At 43.3% G+C, this 14,385-nt stretch overlaps 1 non-coding gene and 1 pseudogene across 1 annotated transcript; both read right to left on the bottom strand.

The window, feature by feature from the left end:
- Positions 1–4,073: 4,073 nt before the first annotated feature.
- LOC119921481 lies at positions 4,074–4,211 on the bottom strand. The gene has a single exon (XR_005448519.1). It is a non-coding gene; the product is annotated as a small nucleolar RNA SNORA7 (small nucleolar RNA).
- A 1,599-nt stretch (positions 4,212–5,810) lies between these two features.
- On the bottom strand, positions 5,811–13,939 carry LOC119921330 (annotated as a pseudogene).
- Positions 13,940–14,385: the final 446 nt, after the last annotated feature.

Raw genomic sequence — 14,385 nt, 5'->3', positions numbered from 1 at the left:
ATTTTAACAGTGGCAAGAAAAACCAGCAGTGACAGTATACAGGTTTAGGAGCCCCCTTTTTCATTAACCCTAAGGGATTACCTATTCGATTTTGATGTAATTATTCACACAAGTTTATTTTCATTTTCGGTCTGTCTCAAACAACTGAATTTCATATTTCCTGAGTATAGCCACAAGCTTCTAGTACCACGATGGACATTTAAGTCTATACTCAAGTAGGTAATTTTAGAGAGAGCTAAGCACATTTCAAAAGGAATGACTACTTTTCCAACATGAATGATGTGAAGTCAACGTTCTAAATACGACTGGCACATGGAGAAAAATTGTCTTTTTGATTTGTAAGTCACACAAATTTGTTCTGTCCCTCCTCTTCCTTCCCTCAGAAGATAAGGTGTTTTTAACTCTGCCCTCCCTACCCCAGCCCCTCACTAACCTTTCAAGCAGTGTTAATGAAAGATTACCCCCAACCCCAACTCCTCCTCTCTTTAATCCATCAAACATTCACTGAAATCATGACTTACGGGAGATAGGGAAACTCAGAAGAGGTCAAGTCTTTAGGACTTAGAGATGGATCTTTTAACTGCAGAACTAAAGAGTGAATTGTATTTGAATGAACCGCTTAAAAGAACTTTCCAAACAATTTCAGGGTTCTGTATTAATAATAATAATGATGATGGTATTTGTTAAGTGCTTACTACATGCCAAGCACTGTTCTAAGCCCTGGGGTAGATACAAGGTAATCAGCTTGTCCCACGTGGGGCTCACAGTCTTAATCCCCATTTTACATGTGGGGTAACTGACACACAGAGAAGTTAAGTGACTTGCCCAAGATCACACAGCAGACAAGTGCCGCAGCCGAGATTAGAACCCACAACCTCTCACTCCCAAGCCCGTGTCTTGCCACTAAGCCACCCTGCTTCTCTATTACACTTTAATATGCCTAAAAATATCTTTCCCATTGAAAGTTGAGGCTTCCTCAAGTGTTGGGTGCAATGGACTCTTGTGTTTTAGTTTTATTTTATTTCATCATTTTAGACTGTGAGGCCATTGTGGACAGGAAATGAGAATACCAACCCTGTTTTATTGTACTCCCCTAAGCCCTTAGTACAGTGCTCTGCACACAGTAAACGTTCAATAAATATGATTGATTGATTGGTTGAATATTTTATTTTGAATTCCCTACTCATTACAATATGCTGTAGCATGCTGTATATGTTGTATCGTCACGCCGATGCTATTACATGGGGGTTATAAATGTTTAATTCTGAATCAAAAGCCTCCAATTTCCATTCACTGTGGCATTTGCCTCTGAGAAAATTATGCACTTTCCTCCTCCTGTTCCTTCCCCTTTCCCCACCACCACCGGAGGTGGTCGGTAGCAGTGGTGGAGGTCCCCCAGCTACACTTCAGTCCTCTAATGCTAACCTATTCACTGTACCTCGATCTCATCTATCTCACTCCCCACATTCCGCCTCTGGCCTGGAAAATCCCTCCCTCCTCTTATCTGATAGACAGTTACTCTTCCCCATTTCAAAGCCTTATTGGAGGTACATCTCTTCCCTAACTAAACCCCTCTTTTCCTTCTCTTCGACTCCCTTTCTGAATCACCCTGACTTCTTTCTTTATTCATTCCCTCCTACCAGCCCCATAGAACTTATGTACCTATCTGTAATAAATTTATCTCATATTAATGTCTGTCTCCCCCTTATAGATGGTACGTTTGCTGTGGGCCAGGGAATGTGCTTGTTATAGTGTACCCTCTGAAGTCCTTAGTACAAAGCTGTGCACATAGCCAAGTGCTCAATAAATGTGAATGACTGAATGACTGACTGATGGGGTGGGGAGGAGAGAACGATCAATCAATCAAATCAATCATCATCATCAATCGTATTTATTGAGCACTTACTGTGTGCAGAGCACTGTACTAAGCGCTTGGGAAGTACAAGTTGGCAACATATTGAGACAGTTCCCTACTCCAAAAGTGGGCTCACAGTCTAGAAGGCGGAGACAGAGAACAAAACCAAACATACTAACAAAATAAAATAAATAAAATAGATATGTACAATAAATTAAATAAATAAATAAATGAATAGAGTAATAAATTTGTACAAAACATATATACATATATACAGGTGCTGTGGGGGAGGGAAGGAGGTAAGATGGGGGAATGGAGAGGGGGACGAGGGGGAGAGGAAGGAAGGGGCTCAGTCTGGGAAGGCCTCCTGGAGGAGGTGAGCTCTCAGTAGAGCCTTGAAGGGAGGAAGAGAGCTAGCTTGGCAGATGGGCAGAGGGAGGGCATTCCAGTCCCGGGAGATGACGTGGCCCGGGGATCGATGGCGGGACAGGCGAGAACGAGGGATGGTGAGGAGATTAGCAGCAGAGGAGTGGAGGGTGCAGGCTGGGCTGTAGAAGGAGAGAAGGGAGGTGAGGTAGGAAGGGGCGAGGTGATGGAGAGCCTTGAAGCCGAGGGTAAGGAGTTTCTTCCTGATGTGCAGATTGATTGGTAGCCACTGGAGATTTTTTGAGGAGGGGAGTAACATGCCCAGAGCGTTTCTGGACAAAGACAATCCGGGCAGCAGCATGAAGTATGGATTGAAGTGGGGAGAGACACGAGGATGGGAGATCAGAGAGAAGGCTGATGCAGTAGTCCAGACGGGATAGGATGAGAGCTTGAATAAGCAGGGTAGTGGTTTGGATGGAGAGGAAAGGGCGGATCTTGGCATTGCTGTGGAGCTGAGACTGGCAGGTTTTGGTGATGGTTTGGATGTGAGGGGTGAATGAGAGAGCAGAGTTGAGGATGACACTAAGGTTGCGGGCTTGTGAGACAGGAAGGATGGTACTGCCCGTCAACACAATGATGGGAAAGTCAGGGAGAGGGCAGGGTTTGGGAGGAGGAAGACAAGGAGTTCAGTCTTGGACATGTTGAGTTTTAGGTGGCGGGCAGACATCCAGATGGAGATGTCCTGAAGGCAGGAGGAGATGCGAGCCCGGAGAGAGGGGGAAGAAAGCAGGGGCAGAGATTTAATTTGGGTATTATCAGCGTAGAGATGATAGCTGAAGCCGTGGAGCGAATGAGGTCACCAAGGGAGTGAGTGTTGAGCGAGAACAGAAGGGGACCAAGAAACTGAACCTTGGGGAACCCCCACAGCAAGGGGATGGGAGGGGGAGAAGGAGCCTGCAAAAGAGACTGAGAATGAACGTCAGGAGAGATAAGAGGAGAAGAACCAGGAGAGGATGGAGTCTGTGCAGCCTAGGTTGGATAGCGTGTTGAGGAGAAGCGGGTGGTCACAGTGTCGAAGGCAGCTGTGAGGTCGAGGAGGATTAGGATAGAGTATGAGCCGTTGGATTTGGCAAGCAGGAGGTCCTTGGTTACCTTTGAGAGGGCAGTTTTCGAGGAATATAGGGGACGGAAGCCAGACTGGAGGGGTTCGAGGAGAGAGTTGGTGTTGAGGAATTCGACTTTTGCGATCCACACTGTGGCAGCCTAGGACCCTCTTGGCCCTGCCTATACCCTGACAAAAATGCACTAATGGATTTCCCCAATTCACCTTACTTCACATAAATTCCGAGCCCCTGGTTTTGAAGTGAAGGCACCTAAGATTTTGACAGTGAAGGGAGGTGCTCCATTCAACAACCACCCGTAAAGCGTTTGAGTCAACATAGCCCTTGCTGTGGCTAAATAGACTCCTGAAAATGCACTTCAGTCTTCCTCTCATTGGGGCATTTCACGATAAAGGCCATTGGCCACTGGACAGTTAGTTTTCCCTCTTTCCATCCAGTGTTATACTATTGAACTTTAGCCTGTTTTTCTGAGTCACTGATGTATTTTCTCCATACTTATTCTCCTGTCTGTCTTATGCTGTCGAGTCATGTCTGACCCCATAGTATATGCCATAGATACATCTCTCCCAGATGGCCCCACTTCCATGTGCAATCATTCTGGTAGTATATCCATAAAGCTTTCTTGGTAAAAAATATGGACGTGGTTTACCATTGCCTCCTTCCACACACTAAATGACTTTCTGCCTTCTACTCTCTCCCATGCTTCTGCTGCCCAGCACAGGTGAGTTTTGACTTGTAGCAGATTACCTTCCACTCACTATCTACTGCCCAAGCTAGGAATGAAATGAGTATGCCTCTGCTTGACTCTCCCTCCAGTAGTCAAGACTGGTAGAGTACTGGAAACTCTCCAGGTATGACCCTGAGAGGATCCATACTTATTATCTCCCCCAAACTAGGGTCAGAGACCATGTTAGTCAATTGTACAATCACTTGATAGTGTGGTCTAGTGGAGAGCACAGGCCTGGAAGTCAGAAGGACATGGATTCCAATCCTGGCACCGTCACCTGTCTGCTTTGTGACCTTGGGCAAGTCACTTCACTTTTATATGCCTCAATTACCTTATCTGCACAATGAGGATGAAGACTGTGAGCCCCACATGGGAAGGGGACTGTGTCCAACCTGATTTGCTTCTATCCACGGCAGTGCTTAGTACAGTGCCTGGCACATAGTACGCACTTAACAAATACCACAGTTATTATTATTATTCTCTTCCATAACAAAATCTCACCAGTGCTTAATTCAGTGCCTCTAAATTTAGTAAATGCTTGTGATGATTGGGATGATTCTTTAGTAACTGTGCTCTTTTTTAATCGTGTTTATTGAGCACTTACTGTGTGTACAGCACTGTACTAAGCGCTTGGAAAGTACAAGTTGGCAACATATGGAGATGGTCCCTACCCAACAACGGGCTCACAGTCTAGAAGGGGGAGACAGACAACAAAACAAAACATGTGGACAGGTGTCAAGTCATCAGAACAAATAGAATTAAAGCTAAATGCACATCATTAACAAAATAAATATAATATTAAATATGTACAAGTTAACTAGAGTAATAAATCTGTACAAGCATGTTTACAGGCGCTGTGGGGAGGGGAAAGAGGTAGGATGGGGGAGATGAAGAGGAGGAGAGGAAAAAGGGGGGCTCAGTCTGGGAAGGCCTAGCTTGCAAGATATTCCCTCTCAGAAAAACACTCATGGATTGACAGCTGCATTAGTCTCTCTCCTGTCCTATCCAGATTTCACTCTGAGCCCAGCATATTTTTTTGTTGCATTTGTTAAGTGCTCACTATGAGTATAGATGCAGGCACTATTCTAAGTGCTGGGCTAGATACATGCTAATCAGGTTGGACACAATTCACGTCCCACCGTGGGCTCACAATCTTAATCCCCTTTTTACCAATGTGGTAACCGAGTCTCAAAGAAGTAAAGTGACTTGCCCAAGGTCACACTGCAAGCTAAGGGCAGGGATAGGGATTAGAACTCAGGTCCTTCTGACTCCCAGACCAGTGTTCTATCCATCAGGTCACATTAGTACTCTAAAATGTTGATCTTTATGATAAGTTGTTCTGCCACATCTCTCCACTCCTCAAAAACCTCCAGTGGTTTTCCAGTCCTTTCCACATCAAGTATGAACTCCTAATCACTGGCTTTACAGCACTCAGTAAACTCTGTCCTTCCTAATTATCCATTCTCTTTTCCCACTACACCTAACTAATACTCTTCACTTCTCCCAGATGGTACTTCATTCTTGTCTCTTCTGCTAGGGATCGCTTTCTCATGTTTTTCTCTCTACCTGGAACTCCCTCCCACTACAAATCCTATAGAACCCCCTCCTCGACTTCCTCAAACTCCCCAAGAAGCTCTTCAAGAATTAAGTCGATTCTGGTGGATTCGGTTGAAGAGACATCTGATTCAACCAGTTCAGACTAGATTGGGAAATTATTAAGGCTTAATATGAATTGATTCATCTAGAAAATAGACTGATATAAGAGTTTCTTTCTAATAACATATAAACAAGGGGGGCCAGAAGGTGTCCAAAGCTTATTGGAGAAATTCAAGTAGCCTATTAAGGTGTTGTGTGCTGTAATAGGCTTAATTTTGTACCACTGAGTGGGAGCAGATTACAGGAGTATTTAGCCAAATGCTTTTGGGTATTTATTTCTGTTGGAAAAGTATAAATATATTTGACCAGTTACATGTTGACATGCTGAGCATTTATAAACTATAATACTTAATTATACAGCAACAGAAATATCATTTGAGAAAGAAATGGATGATGATTGCCTTTAAAAGTGGTTTTTTGTTTTGTTTCCTTACAATTATTACATTAATTAGACAAAAAAGCCATGTTGACAAATTCCAGTGGTCTCTCGAACTTGGTATTCTCTCCCACATAGTGGCTCCCAAAGGTAGTTGGAGGAATAGATTCTGGACTATGAGCTCAGTGTGAGCAGGGAATTTGACTACCAACTCTTTTATATTGTCTTCTCCCAAGTTCCTAGTACATTATTCTGCACACAGTTAACACTTGATAAATACGTTTGATTGATTGATTGGAACAGAACAATGATTGCTTCTTTTTAATTTACCCATATGGATTGTCCTCCCAACATCTAATATCTCTCCTAATAATTCCTCCAGACCAAGCACATGCATATGTAGAAATCCTCCTTGAGCCCTCAATCATCTGTAAATGTTTCCCTTGACATCACTGATTTTCACTTGTCTAGGAATGAACAACTTCAACTTCATTGAATACCCTTCATTTTTATAGTTTCAGCATTTTAATGGTATTTGTTAAGCACTTACTATGCGCCAGGCACTGAACTATTCACTAGGGTAGATACAAGCTAATTAGTTTGGACACAGTTCATATCCCACCTGGGGCTGAATCTTAATCCCCATTTTACAGATGAGGTAACTGAGGCATAGAGAAGATAAGTGACTTGCCCAACAATACAAAGAAGATATATATCTGATCAATAACAATGTTATAGTCAATTCTCTCCTCACCCCTGACAATTTTTTATCAATTTCAAGCATGCTCCCTTATTAGCATTCGTATTTATAGACTGAAGTATTCTTGCAGTGAGATTATGTTCCTATTATAAGAATGCTTTAAACCCTGGGGCAGACACAGGACAATCAAGCTAACCTGCTCCACACAGGACTCACACCTAAGAGGTAGGCAAGACAGGCCCCTAGATGCTACTCTTCAGGAAAGGTAGTCACCCATAAACATTGGAGGCAGTGGCAGAAGACCCCTTTTGGGTTTGGGAGTCAAAAAGACCTCAGTTCTAATCCCAGCTCTGTCACTCGTCAGTTGTGTGACTGTAGGCAAGTCACTTGACTTCTCTGTGCCTCAGTTACCTTATCTGTAAAATAGGGAATAAGATTGTGAACCCTACGAGGGACATCCAACCTGTTAACCATGTGTCCACCCAGCCCTTAGAACATTGCTAGTGTTAAACAAATTCCATTATCATCATCATCATCATCGTCGTCATCATTATCATCATATAGAACATGAAGAAGAAGGTCAAGGAACTAATAAGGAGCATAGCAGTTGGAGGAAATCATCTTGAGTGGGGACTAATCTAGAAGACAATGAATTTTACAAGAAAAGGCTTATGCAGCACACCTCTATTGCCGTCATTCAACAAGACTGTCCCCATCATTTTGTCACATAATACATTGCCTACCTGTGGCCCCACTGAATGAATTTCACAGTCAAGTCATTCTAGGCTAAGGTTTTGCTTTTTGGAGTTTCTGGGGTGAAGGATACCATGAGGAGGGGATAGTGATGAATGCCCTGGGCCTCCTGTTCCCCACATTCTTGGATCTTCCTATTGGAGGTTTTGGGGATGCTGGATTCTTCCGAACAGCCCTGGACACAAGTCTGAGGAGATGGAGGCTGTGACCTGAGGGTCCTTGCTGGTGTTCTCCTTTCTAGGACCGGATGAAGTAATAAGGCTACCCCAGCTCCCCGCTCCTTTGAGCCAGGGAAGGTCCCCCCTTCTCCTCAACACGCTATCCAACCTTGGCTTCACAGACTCCATCCTCTCCTGATTCTCCTCATCTCTCTGGCCATTCATTCTCAGTCTCCTTTGTGGGCACCTCCTCCCCCCTCCCATCCCCGTACTGTAGGGGCTCCTCAAGGGTCAGTTCTTGGTCCCCTTCTGTTCTCTATCTACACTCACTCCCTTGGTGAACTCATTCGCTCCCATGGCTTCAACTATCATCTCTACGCTGATGACACCCAAATCTACATCTCTGCCCCTGCTCTCCCTCCCTCTCACCAGGCTTGCATCTCCTCCTGCCTTCAGGACATCTCCAACTGGATGTCTGCCCGCTACCTAAAACTCAACATGTCCCAGACTGAACTCCTTGTTTTCCCTCCCAAACCGTTCCCCTCTCCCTGACTTTCCCATCTCTGTTGTTGGCACTACCATCCTTCCGTCTCACAAGCCCGCAAACTTGGTGTCATCCTCGACTCCACTCTTTCATTCACCCCTCACATCCAATCTGTCACCAAAACCTGCCGGTCTCACCTCCGCAACATCACCAACATCCACCCTTTCCTGTCCATCCAAACAACTACCCTGCTGATTCAATCTCTCATCCAATCCCGACTGGATTACTGCCTCAGCCTCCTCTCTGATCTTCCATCCTCCTGTTTCTACCCACTTCAGTCTATACTTCACACTGTTACCTGGATCAACTTTGCGCAGAAATGCTCTGGGCATGTTACTCCTCTCTTCAAAAATTTCCAGTGGCTACCAGTCAACCTATGCATCAAGCAAAAACTCCTTACTCTCAGCTTCAAGGCTCTCCATCACCTCGCCCCCTCCTACCTCACCTCCCTTCTCTCCTTCTACAGCCCATCCTGCACCCTCCACTCCTCTGTCGCTAACTTCCTCACTGTGCCTCGATCTCACCTGTCCAGCCGTCAATCTCTGGCCCTCGTCCTCCCCCTGGCCTGGAATGCCGTCCCTCCACACATCTGCCAAGCTAGCTCTCTTCCTCCCTTCAAAACCCTATTGAGAGCTCACCTCCTCCAGGAGGTCTTCTCAGACTGAGCCCCCTTTTTCCTCTCCCCCTCCCCATCCCCCCTGCCCTACCTCCTTCCCCCTCCCCAAAGCACTGGTATATATGTTTGTACAGATTTATTACTCTATTTAAATTACTTGTACATATTTACTATTCTATTCATTCTGTCAATGATGTGCATCTAGCTTCACCTCTATTTATTCTGATGACGACACCTGATCACATGTTTTGTTTTCTTGTCTGTCTCCCCCTTCTAGACTGTGAGCCCATTTTTGGGTAGGGACCGTTGCTATACGTTGCCAACTTGTACTTCCCAAGCGCTTAGTACTGTGCTCTGCGGACGGTAAGCGCTCAATAAATATGATTGAATGAATGAATGATCTGGTCCTAAGGTTGTTTGAACCCTGCTTGGGCCACCCTGGAGGGATCAGGTGTAGCACCTGGAGGTGGTGGTGGTCGTGGGACTCGGACCACACCGGCAGGAGCTCCAGAAGAGAACGATGGAGGGAAGGCCTGCGGTGAGGACCAGAGGGAGTGAGAAGGCCACACAGAGAGTCTGGGCTTGAAGTCCTGGACCAGAGCCCTCTTCCCAGGTTTCCACCCTGATGACTTCCCCTTGGTTCTACAGCGAGTGACTTCTGCCTGTTGTCCTGCTTCCAGTCAGGAAGGGCACAGACGAAGCACTCTGCACGTAGCATTTTTCACTTCTTTACTTCTCAGGCTGTAGATAAGGGGTTTCAACATGGGGACCACGATGGTGCAGAAAACAGAAGCCACCTGGTCCTTACCCATGGAGTAAGATTTACTTGGTTTTAGGTATGTAAAGATTTAAAGTCCCATAGAAGATGGTGACTCCCGTGAGGTGGGAAGCACAGGTGGAGAAAGCTTTTTTTCTTCCCACAGTGGAGTTGATCTTCAAATTGGAAGAGATAATAGCCATGTAAGATACTGTAATCATTATCAGAGACATTGCAAGGGTGGAGCCTGCTAAGATAAAGATCATCATTTCCGTGTTGTGTGTGTCAGTGTAGCACAAAACCAAGATTGGTGAGGTATTACATAAAAAATGTTGAATTGCATTTGAGTTGCAAAATGGCAACCTAGCTATGAACAGAAGAACTATCAGGGAGTTTGTAAAAGCAACTCCATGTGACCCAACCATAAGCCACATCCATACTCTTGAGGACATAACATTGGAATAAAGCAGTGGGTTACAGGTAGCTACACAACGATCATATGCCATTGCAGAGAGGAGAAAATATTCTGTTCCTGTCAAAGAAATGAAAAAATACATTTGGGCAAAGCAGCCAATGAATGAGTTTTTCTTTCTGGATGTTAATAAATTATCTAAAGTTTTGGGAGTAATGGCTGTGGAGTAACTCAGATAAACAAAAGACAAACCACACAGGAAAAAATACATGGGGCTGTGAAGCTGAGAGTCTTGATGGATTTTCAGGATCAGCCCTAGGTTCCCCACCACAGAAATCAGATAGATAGAAATACCATGAAAAGGACCAGTTGGGTTCTTGGAGAATCTGTCTTGCCCATGAGGATCAAGTTGGCCATTCCAGTATTGTTTCCTGCAGCCAGTGGCTTCAGCATCTCTCCTCTACTGAGAAATGAATATTTAAATTCAGAAGAAAAATGTTCCTACAGTTTGGGGGATATTAGAAGAATTAATAAAGAAGCATACTTAGGGAAGATACTGCTATTTGATCACATTTGGTTCGATATCTGTGCTTGGATATAGAGGGAAGTCAAAGAAGCCCAAGTTTTCACTTTCAGACAATAGTGATGGGAGAAGTTGATGCTCACTTTGACTGGAGAAAGTTTTCGATCCTGCAGAGTCACTGAACAACTACATGGAATTAAAACGATGTTGCAATAGCTTAATTTTTTCTCACCTATTCCCACAGTTCTGATAAGATAGGGAGTTCAGCACCTACAAAGGGGTTCTGCGTGTGTGTGTGTGTGTGTGTGTGTGTGTGTGTGTGTGTGTTCGTGTGTGTGTTTATGCTTGGGGGTAATAGGGACAGAAGATGGCCATGGGAGTAAGCATGGCCTAATGGATTGAGCACGGGTCTGGGAGTCAGAAGGACCTGAGTTCTAATCCTGGCTCCACCACACGTCTGCTGTGTGACCTTGGGTAACTCTCTTAACTTCTCTGTACCTCATTTACCTTACCTGCAAAATGGGGAATAAGACTGTGAGCCCCATCTGGGAAAGGAACTGTGTCCAACCTGATTAGCTTGTATCTACCACAGCTTAGAACAGTGGTTGACACAGTATTAAACAAATATTATCATTACCCACTCTGTGAACTCCTACTCTTGCAAAAGAATTAGAATGTGATTCTTCCCTCTATTTCCTCTTCTGACTTTTTCTGGTTTCTCATTGTTCAACAGGTTTCAATCTATGTTAAAAAAATGATAATTATTTATTAAGCATTTGCTATGTTCCAAGTGCTGGAGTAGATGCAAGACAATTGGACGGGACCAAGTCCATGTACCATATGAGGCTCACAGTCCAAACTGGAGGGAAGACAGGTATTTCATCCCCATTTTACAGATGGGAAAATTCAGGCATGAAGAAATTAATTAACTCTCCCAAGTTCACAAGGCAACAAGTGATGAAGCAGGGAATGGAACCTCAACTGACATTCAGTCCAATGCTATTACCTCTAGATGGCTAGCCTCGGGTATATAGGAAACACCTCAAGCATGAGTTTAAGTGAGTGGAGAGTATGCCTCAAAGAATCCTGGGAAGACCATCTATACAGCCCTGACACCATCTTTTCACGGATTCCTTGGTATTTTGAGGCCTAATTACAGGAATTCCACACAAGTGCTGAATGCAATTATCTATCTTTGGTGAACACAGACTGGCAGCGATATTACATCCCTATTCTCCCTTCTCAAGTCTCAACATAACTTCCATTATGAGAGCAGAGCCAGAGGGATCTATCTCTTGTTGATATGTACATATCTTTAAATTATATATAACGAATCATTTATTTATACTAATGTCTGTCTCCCCATCTAGACTGTAGGCTCATCATGGGCAAGGAATGTGTCTACCAGTGCCGTTGAATTGTACTCTCCCAAGTGCTTAGTATAGTGCTCTATACATAGTAAGCTCTAAATAAATATCACTGATAATGATGATGATCATACAGGTTATATTATTGTAAACTCTGAAGTTCACTATGGAAATTTTCAATTGAGCCTTTAAAAAAATGACCATTTATAAATCCTACATATGGCTTTAACTTGCAAAAATCTCTTCAGTGAGTTGATTTGTTTTTCCTCCTTCCTCAAATTCCCAAATTACTGAAGTCAAATTTGTTCATTGGTTTAAATGAATCAGAGAGGGTACATCTTGAAGAAACTTTGCGGTGTTTAACTTTAATTTAGATTTTGATTACCATTTCAAGAATGTTTACAAACCTTTAAGAGCCTAGTAATTATGGAAACTCTCCAGGACACCAGTATGCAATCATACAGCTTTTATTACAAAATTGTAGCTAGGCAGAGACATAATCATTTACCCTTTATAGCGGTTGCCAATTCTGATTAGGAATTATGGCAGAGTTACGGAAAGGGTCTACTTGAAATACCAACTCCTTTTTCAATGGGATCTTTCCAAAAGGAGAATGAGTATAAAAAATGACATCCAAGCTGCTGGGTAGGGACCGTCTCTATATGTTGCCACCTTGTACTTCCCAAGTGCTTAGTACAGTACTCTGCACACAGTAAGTGCTCAATAAGTAGGATTGAATGAATGAATGAATGAATAAAGGAAATTTTGATGTTCTTTAAAAAGAGAAGGATGCCTTCAGAAGGTGTTTTTAAGTCAACTAATTACGATATAATATCGGATTTTTGCCTATTTGTGAGCATTAAATTATCATTGTGGTTAATGAAAATGCATCCCTCCAAGAATCAGGTTATTCAGAGGAAGTTGATCACTTTCCCCAAGAAACTTCTCTCTGCTAGTTTGCCATCGCAGATTTTCCTTCACTACAAAATGGATTTAATTCCCAAGAAATATCAGAGCCCCCTGATTTAAATCTTTTTTTATCTGATTTAATTTCAGTAATAATTTTTTCATGTGTTTTCCTATCCTCTATCCCTGGGAAAAGAAACTATTCAGATCAAATCCAGAAAAGCTCCAGACATTTCCAAGAAAAGATCATTCCAGCACTATTAATAGGGATTCTGGGCAGAGTCAGGTTCTCATCTGTTCAACACAGTGCTGACAGCCTCTCCCTCGCTTGAACTTCAGAGCATCTCTCCACCAGAAAGTTAATAACCAAACAATCCTTGTTTCTCCTTAGGGAACCAGGGATTAAATTGGTCACACGGGTCATTTTCAAAGTGAGGTTATGAGAGTTTTTTAAGGACAGAAGTTCAGAGCAAGATAAACCCAAGTGCGCTCTGTTTCTCCATAATGTGTGATTTCTCTAAGTGTTTTGGATAGGACACCATTGGGAAATTTGGGGATGTTCTTCAGATACATTAATCAATTTAGAGAAAATGTAATCTGTTGGATGACATAGATAAACCTCAGGTGTGGCAACAGGTTTGGAACATAAGCTGTCATGTGAAAGTACTTTGTTGTAGAGTTCTATAAGCTTGTAATCTCCGCATTACAGCAGAAATTAGGGTTTTTTATTTTTTCATGATATTTGTTAAGAATTTACTATCTCCCAGGCACTGTACCGAGTGCAGAGGTGCATATAAGCTACAAACTAATTAGGTTGGACACAGTCCCTGTCGCATTTGGGACTCACAGTTTTCATCACCATTTTACAGATGAGGTAACTGAAGCGGAGAAGTAAAATGACTTGCCCAAGGTCACATAGCACACAAGTGGCAGACTCGGGATTAGGACCCATTTACTTCTAACTCCCTGGCCTGTGCTCTAGCCACTCGGCTGTGCTGCTTTTCATGGTTTGTATGACTGACCTTGATTCTATTCTTTCAAAATAGGCCCTATACATGGTCTTCATTGACCATGCAAAGGTTTTTTTGATTTTGTAAATCATGAAGACCTGGGAGTCATCCTCCTCATGTTTGGCTTTCCCAAATTTGTTATCATCATATGGTCATACTCTGTTGGAACGGCAGTCAGAGTTCTGGATAAAAGCTGTTTAAGGACACCCTTTGCTGTCACAAATGGTGTTAACCATTGCACCAATGCTTTTCTCTATAATGTTCACAATGTTGCCGACTGACACATACTAAGTGTGGAATTTGGCAGCTACATACAGAATCTTCTAGGAAGTCGACTCCTGAATTTGCAGGGAGTTTATGCAAAGACAGTGATTGCAAAGATGCTCATTGCTTGACATACTATTTCAACCAAGGTCCAGTTTCTTAACTCCTGCTCCTCCACTGATGGAGGGCAGCTTAATCAATCAATCAATCAATCGTATTTATTGAGAGCTTACTGTGTGCAGAACACTGTACTACGTGCTTGGGAAGTCCAAGT

Source organism: Tachyglossus aculeatus (assembly GCF_015852505.1).
Source record: "Tachyglossus aculeatus isolate mTacAcu1 chromosome 12 unlocalized genomic scaffold, mTacAcu1.pri SUPER_6_unloc_2, whole genome shotgun sequence".
NCBI lineage: Eukaryota > Metazoa > Chordata > Mammalia > Monotremata > Tachyglossidae > Tachyglossus > Tachyglossus aculeatus.
The sequence above is the reverse complement of the archived record's forward strand: the minus strand, read 5'-3'. Positions and strand labels throughout refer to the sequence as shown.